We start from the raw sequence: 8,170 nt of genomic DNA on the forward strand, positions 1-8,170 counted from the left end.
ACTCTCAGCGGTATTGGTGTTATTGAGTAACAAATATACACACAAACTTTCACATTTATTATATTAGTGTTATTTCCCCTCTCCCTTACCCAGTCCTACATCGAGAACCTAAATCCTGCTCATTGCAATTATCGCTAAGCTTTGATGAGTCATCAACTTAAGCTCAGCTGTAAATATGTTGAACTTTAATAATGGAATCATATTTGACGTGACGTCTAATAAATCAATGAACTCCGGCTGCACGCACGAAAAATGATGACTCATTGTCCCGTTACGCTCATTGTACGCTTGCACCGCATCTATCTCTCTTCGACTCGATTGGAACCATCAATTTGACTTTTTCGAGGCACATTAAACTTGAAACACTCCCATTCGTTTCCTACTTTTCCTATCAGTGTCCTATCCTTATCAGAATAACACAGATCGGAAGAAGTTAAATAGCAAACGTATAAAAGTTATAGTTAAAATAATCTGTTTGTTAAAGTAATAAACATATTTGAATTAATGAGTGCAAATAAAAGTAAATTTATCAATTAAATTGTAGATTTAATTTCACTCCTTCTTTGTATCCATACTAAATATTGATAATTCAATAAAAATGATTCAATTTTATTCAAACTATCGTCCGAAAACCGACTTTACAGACAACCAATTTTTTTTTAACTTGATGAATATTATATACAAAACATGATCGTATAAAACTGGCCACAGATAAAATGCAGGTAATTAGCCCTGGATCTGTGTTTTTTTTGTATGTACCTTTTTCAGTTTTACCGAATAATTTGCCAGAGAATTTATAATATGTATTGACGCCAACCGCCGGTGCTCCCTCTGGTCCGCAAAGGTCGTTATGCCACAACAACACGGGCTCCGAAGTGCGTCGAACACGCCCGAGCATGATCTTCACAAAGTGTAAGAAAGTGCACCGCAACGAACGCCGCGACGACGACAGCGCCCGGCCGGGTGTGGCAATGCGCCTAACTAAACACTTGATTATTTTGTTAATTAGAACAACCAAATTAATAACAATTTAAAAGAAGGGTTCATGTAAGGGAAATTATGTCTAATTGTCTCATAAGCATATGTTGTGTAATTTGTTTCTAAGTCCAAAACTGGTCGGGTCGGTTTTCCCGCGTTCCATGCATTTAGGCGCGAGGCCGCCGGGCGGTCTCGAGCTCAGTCTTCGTCGGGGGCTCTCAGGGGTCGGACGCTCCGCGAACGTCGGGCCAGCACTTCTAGTTTCTCTTCAACATTTCAGCAATAGTGTAAGTTTCTGCAAACCTTTCAATCAGCTCGGCGCCGACCCCACTTCAGTCGCACGATACTTCGTGCGATTCTTTACTTAATAATTTATTCCCTACAGGGATCTTTAACTTAATATGTAAGGCCATGTCCAGTTTAAGGACAGCGTAATATTGGCACGCAGTTTTCGGCTTCAGTAGCCAATTAATTGTTATCGTCGAGAATCTTGTGAAATACTGAATAACTTTCGTATTGTAACTTTCTTCATATTTTAGTGTAATTGGTAACGTGTGTTTTAAGTGACTATCTTGCCATTCATTGAGACTTTACGTGTACGTCGCACACTGACGTGATCGCGTAACTTTTCGCGACTTTAGTTTTTCGTCGCAGGCTAGACTGCAAACCACCCTAATCACAGGGTTTCCGCTATTCGTTTACTTTTCTACATAATTTGTTGCAACCCTAATTCCGTGACTGAATACTGAATCTTACTCAGAGACACGTAGCCACTGCTTCAACCCGTTGATTTCACTTTGCAATCTACCCTGGTCGCGCGTATTGTTCGCCCGCGTTTGTACGTGTGTCACAGCGGTTCGACAACGGACGCGGCCAGTACCAATCAGTGTATCAACGTTGAATAAAGTGCAGTGTTTTTGTAATCTGTTTATTAATCATTTACAAGGCGTCCTGGGTGGCCTAAACAGCCCCGGTAATTTCTGAACGTAATTTTCAAACACCGAGACGCACTCCTGCCTGCAGCCACGAGGCCGAACCCCCGTTAAAAACCCTGAGATCTTTTCAAGCATTCATATTTAATTATAAAACATAAACAGGCAGCGGGGATAGCGTCATTTGGCGCCCAACTAGTGTGGCTTTCGAAAAACGAACTTTTGAACGTTTTCAAACTTTATAAAGAACATCAAAATTAATTCAGCACAAGTGAGTTTAAGGCCGGCAAGTGGCAGTCAGTTTTTGTGACATTTTATCATTCCGGGACTATTCAATAAGGAACATTTGTATTTTAAAACATTTTAAATTTATTTTCATTACCCCGACGCGACGGTCTCACGCCAGGGCAACAGCGGAAGCCGGCGCGCCAGGACACGGGAGACGGCGCCGCGAGATAGCGACGGGAGACAGCGCGGCGAGATAGTAACGGGAGACAAGGAGATCGGTTTCGCCGCGACGCGATAACGCCGACACCGCGGGATACGGCCGGGATCGGTTGCACGGCGTCTCACCACGATCGGTTACGTCTCGGAACCGCGGGAACGGCGCATCGCAACCGCGGGACAGCTGCTCGGCGGCGGGTGACGTCACAGACACAGCCGCGCACAGCCGCGCACGCATCACCGGGCTTCTCCGGGACAGGAGGCGTGCGAGCACGGGACACTGACCCGGGGGTGAGGGGAGGCGGTCCTCCCTACCTGCTCACGCCCTGTCAACGACGCCCTGATCAGTCGTCCGGACAGACAGCCGCGCACAGCCGTGCACAGCCGCGCTCAGCCGTGCACAGCCGCGCACGCATCACCGGGCTTCCGCGAGACAGGAGGCGTGCGAGCACGGGACACTGACCCGGTGGTGAGGGGAGGCGGTCCTCCCTACCTGCTCGCGCCCTGTCATCGACGTCCTGATCCGTCGCTCGTATCAGTCTGCCGCGACCGCGTGACAGAGGCCGCACATCGTTATCAAAATGAACGACTTCCAGGAAGCATATGAGTCCTGGGCCGACGCGGGCTTCCCAGAGCCAGCCGAGAGTTGCTTGCACTACACAAATGAGGAGTGTGGATTTTGTTACGAGTACCGGACTTATGGCATGACGAAGTGCTGTGTGCCATCATGCCGCGGCGGGACACCTGACGGGTGGTTCTGCTGGACGTGCAGGAGTTTATGGCACAATGAGTGTGTACATCCGATCGCTCGAGAAGAGGCGGAGATGTCTGGATTATTGAGGTGTGAACGTTGCCGAAAAAAGCAGTGTACAGGCGGGGCCACAATCGCCACGACGCCGGCCCCGGAAGTTCACACATCCACAACTCCTGGGGGCCAGACGACCACGAAAGACGAGTGGTCACACTCTGCGGACGCCGACACGCTTCTCACAATGTCTCTGCCTGAGACGAGAATATTCCCGATGCCGCTGCCCCCGACGCCGCCGCCACCGCCTGCCAAGAACGCTACTGGTGCGGCGCTGCGTCCCAACTTGGCAACATCGCTGCACTTTCCAGCCGGCCAACAGGCCGCAGATGCAGTTACACAACAGGCCATGACCATCACGCCGCCCCCGACGCCGCCGCAACCGCCTGCCGAGAACGATACTGGTGCGGTGCTGCGTCTCAACTGGGCCACATCGCCGCACTTCACAGCCGGTCAACAGGCCGCCAGTACAGTTACGAACCATGCTATGACAATCACGCCGCCCCCGACGCCGCCGCCACCGCCACCGCCTGCCGAGAACGCAACTGGTGCAGCGCTGCGTCTCAACTTGGCAACATCGCCGCACTTCCCAGCTGGCCAACAGGCCGACGAAGCAGTAAGGCACCATGCTATGACCATCACGCCGCCCCCGACGCCGCCGCCACCGCCTGCCGAGAACGCTACTGGTGCGGCGCTGCGTCCCAACTTGGCAACATCGCTGCACTTTCCAGCCGGCCAACAGGCCGCAGATGCAGTTACACAACAGGCCATGACCATCACGCCGCCCTCGACGCCGCCGCAACCGCCTGCCGAGAACAATACTGGTGCGGTGCTGCGTCTCAACTGGGCCACATCGCCGCACTTCACAGCCGGTCAACAGGCCGCCAGTACAGTTACGAACCATGCTATGACAATCACGCCGCCCCCGACGCCGCCGCCACCGCCACCGCCTGCCGAGAACGCTACTGGTGCGGCGCTGCGTCTCAACTTGGCAACATCGCCGCACTTCCCAGCTGGCCAACAGGCCGACGAAGCAGTAAGGCACCATGCTATGACCATCACGCCGCCCCCGACGCCGCCGCCACCGCCTGCCGAGAACGCTACTGGTGCGGCGCTGCGTCCCAACTTGGCAACATCGCTGCACTTTCCAGCCGGCCAACAGGCCGCAGATGCAGTTACACAACAGGCCATGACCATCACGCCGCCCCCGACGCCGCCGCAACCGCCTGCCGGGAACGATACTGGTGCGGTGCTGCGTCTCAACTGGGCCACATCGCCGCACTTCCCAGCCGGTCAACAGGCCGCCAGTACAGTTACGAACCATGCTATGACAATCACGCCGCCCCCGACGCCGCCGCCACCGCCTGCCGAGAACGCTACTGGTGCGGCGCTGCGTCCCAACTTGGCAACATCGCCGCACTTCCCAGCCGGCCAACAGGCCGCCGAAGCAGTCAAAAACCATGCTATGACCATCACGCCGCCCCCGACGCCGCTGCCACCGCCTGCCGAGAACGCTACTGGTGCGGCGCTGCGTCTCAACTTGGCAACATCGCCGCACTTCCCAGCTGGCCAACAGGCCGACCAAGCAGTAAGGCACCATGCTATGACCATCACGCCGCCCCCGACGCCGCCGCCACCGCCTGCCGAAAACGCTACTGGTGCGGCGCTGCGTCCCAACTTGGCAACATCGCCGCACTTCCCAGCCGGCCAACAGGCCGCCGAAGCAGTCAAAATCCATGCTATGACCATCACGCCGCCCCCGACGCCGCCGCCACCGCCTGCCGAGAACGCAACTGGTGCGGCGCTGCGTCCCAACTTGGCAACATTGCCGCACTTCCAAGCCGGCCAACAGGCCGCAGAGGCAGTTACACAACATGCCATGACCATCACGCCGCCCCCGACGCCGCCGCCACCGCCTGCCGAGAACGCTACTGGTGCGGCGCTGCGTCTCAACCTGGCAACATCGCCGCACTTCCCAGCCGGCCAACAGGCCGCCGAGGCAGTTATGCACCATGCTATGATCAACACGCCGCCCCCGACGCCGCCGCCCCCAACTGCCGTGAAGGCTCCCGGGGGATTGACGCGGTGCAAACCGGCCATGGTGACACATCCGCCAGAGGACAAAACGAACACTGAGGCGACCATGACCACTGAGGCGACAACGACAGAGGATCACCCGGAGGAACCACTCCGATTGCGTCGCCCACGGTCGCTGAGAAAGCGGCTGGCACAGGGCGGTGGAGCAAAACGACGATTTTGCGGCACTCTCCGGGGGATCAGCCACCTGCCGAGTCATTCACAGTCGGCCCGACGCCACCTCACGCACGTCAACAAGAGCGTGCCGCCACCGCACGTCACGCACGTCAACAAGAGCGTGCCGCCACCGCACATCACGCACGTCAACAAGAGCGTGCTGCCACCGCACGTCACGCACGTCAAACAGAGCGTGCCGCCACCGCACGTCACGCACGTCAACAAGAGCGTGCCGCCACTGCACGTCACGCACGTCAACAAGAGTGTGCCGCCACCGCACGTCACGCACATCAACAAGAGCGTGCTGCCACCGCTCGTCACACACGTCAAACAGAGCGTGCCGCCACCGCACGTCACGCACGTCAACAAGGAAGTGCAGCCACCGCACGTCAACAAGGGCGTGCCGCTCACTCCAGCCGCGCACATCACCAAGGGCGTGTCACTTCCGCCCGCCGCTCACGTCACAGGGGGCGTGTCACTACCGCCCGCCGCGCACGTCACAGGGGGCATGCCACTTCCGCCCGCAGCGCACGTTACAGGGGGCGCGCCACTTCCGCCGCCACGCCCGCCACTGAGGGTGCGCCACTGCCGCCCGCCACTGAGGGTACGCCTGTGCCGCCCGCCACTGAGGGTGCGCCACTGCCGCCCGCCACTGAGGGTGCGCCACTGCCGCCCGCCACTGAGGGGCGCCACTGCCGCCCGCCATGCGTGCCACTTTGGGCGCGCCGCCTGCTGCTGGATGCTCCACGACGCCGCCGCCGCCGCCCACCTCGGCCGTCCCATGGCGACAGGTGCGGCCCACAAAGGCACCACGACGCCGCCTCCCACCTTGGCCGCCCCATGGCAACAGGAGCGGCCCACGCGCACACCACGACGCCGCCGGACACAGCAGGTTAGTGCTTAGTGCGCCAATCAGTGTACCTCTTCCATGCGTGTGAGGAGCAGTGTTGTTGAGCATAACGGCCTCATTGAGGGGGGGCATTTGACGCCAACCGCCGGTGCTCCCTCTGGTCCGCAAAGGTCATTATGCCACAACAACACGGGCTCCGAAGTGCGTCGAACACGCCCGAGCGTGATCTTCACAAAGTGTAAGAAAGTGCACCGCAACGAACGCCGCGACGACGACAGCGCCCGGCCGGGTGTGGCAATGCGCCTAACTAAACACTTGATTATTTTGTTAATTAGAACAACCAAATTAATAACAATTTAAAAGAAGGGTTCATGTAAGGGAAATTATGTCTAATTGTCTCATAAGCATATGTTGTGTAATTTGTTTCTAAGTCCAAAACTGGTCGGGTCGGTTTTCCCGCGTTCCACGCGTTTAGGCGCGAGGCCGCCGGGCGGTCTCACGCTCAGTTTTCGTCGGGGGCTCTCAGGGGTCGGACACTCCGCGAACGTCGGGCCAGCACTTCTAGTTTCTCTTCAACATTTCAGCAATAGTGTAAGTTTCTGCAAACCTTTCAATCAGCTCGGCGCCGACCCCACTTCAGTCGCACGATACTTCGTGCGATTCTTAACTTAATAATTTATTCCCTACAGGGATCTTTAACTTAATACGTAAGGCCATGTCCAGTTTAAGGACAGAGTAATATTGGCACGTAGTTTTCGGCTTCAGTAGCCAATTAATTGTTATCGTCGAGAATCTTGTGAAATACTGAATAACTTTCGTATTGTAACTTTCTTCATATTTTAGTGTAATTGGTAACGTGTGTTTTAAGTGACTATCTTGCCATTCATTGAGACTTTACGTGTACGTCGCACACTGACGTGATCGCGTAACTTTTCGCGACTTTAGTTTTTCGTCGCAGGCTAGACTGCAAACCACCCTAATCACAGGGTTTCTGCTATTCGTTTACTTTTCTACATAATTTGTTGCAACCCTAATTCCGTGACTGAATACTGAATCTTACTCAGAGACACGTAGCCACCGCTTCAACCCGTTGATTTCACTTTGCAATGTACCCTGATCGCGCGTATTGTTCGCCCGCGTTTGTACGTGTGTCACAGCGGTTCGACAACGGACGCGGCCAGTAACAGGACCAATCAGTGTATCAACGTTGAATAAAGTGCAGTGTTTTTGTAATCTGTTTATTAATCATTTACAAGGCGTCCTGGGTGGCATAAACAGCCCAGGTAATTTCTGAACGTAATTTTTAAACACCGAGATGCACTCCTGCCTGAAGCCACGAGGCCGAACCCCTGTAAAAAACCCTGAGATCTTTTCAAGCATTCATATTTAATTATAAAACATAAACAGGCAGCGGGGATAGCGTCAGTATATAATGGCTTTTTTTTAATAAAGGCAACTATTTAACTTATAAGTAAAACTAGTTAACATGTCTGAAAGTCAGCGAGTGTCATGACATGACCAAGAAAATAAATACTGAACATTTATTATAGAATACAAATACTAAATACAAGTTATACATTTTCCTTTTATGAATCAGTTAAAGTGCTTTAATTATGACTTTGAAGGCAGTAATTGCTGATGCATATTCACCTGAAGAGGAAACATAATTATGAATTAGGCCTACTTGAATTTTACCTTAAAAATATAAATGTCTTTTAGTTTACTATCACTGTAAAATGGGGCGCATAGGATCACTTTTTAACCTTTGTGGCTAACCCTGAATGTGTATAAATTTTATCAAACAATCTACACTGTTCTAATATATGAGTTATAACCCCTACTTTACGATTCTATAATTAATTATATTTTGCATTATAATTTTACTTTTTTTTTAAAAAAAAAAAAGAA

Source organism: Bacillus rossius, chromosome 13 (assembly GCF_032445375.1).
Source record: "Bacillus rossius redtenbacheri isolate Brsri chromosome 13, Brsri_v3, whole genome shotgun sequence".
Classification (NCBI taxonomy): Eukaryota; Metazoa; Arthropoda; class Insecta; order Phasmatodea; family Bacillidae; genus Bacillus; species Bacillus rossius.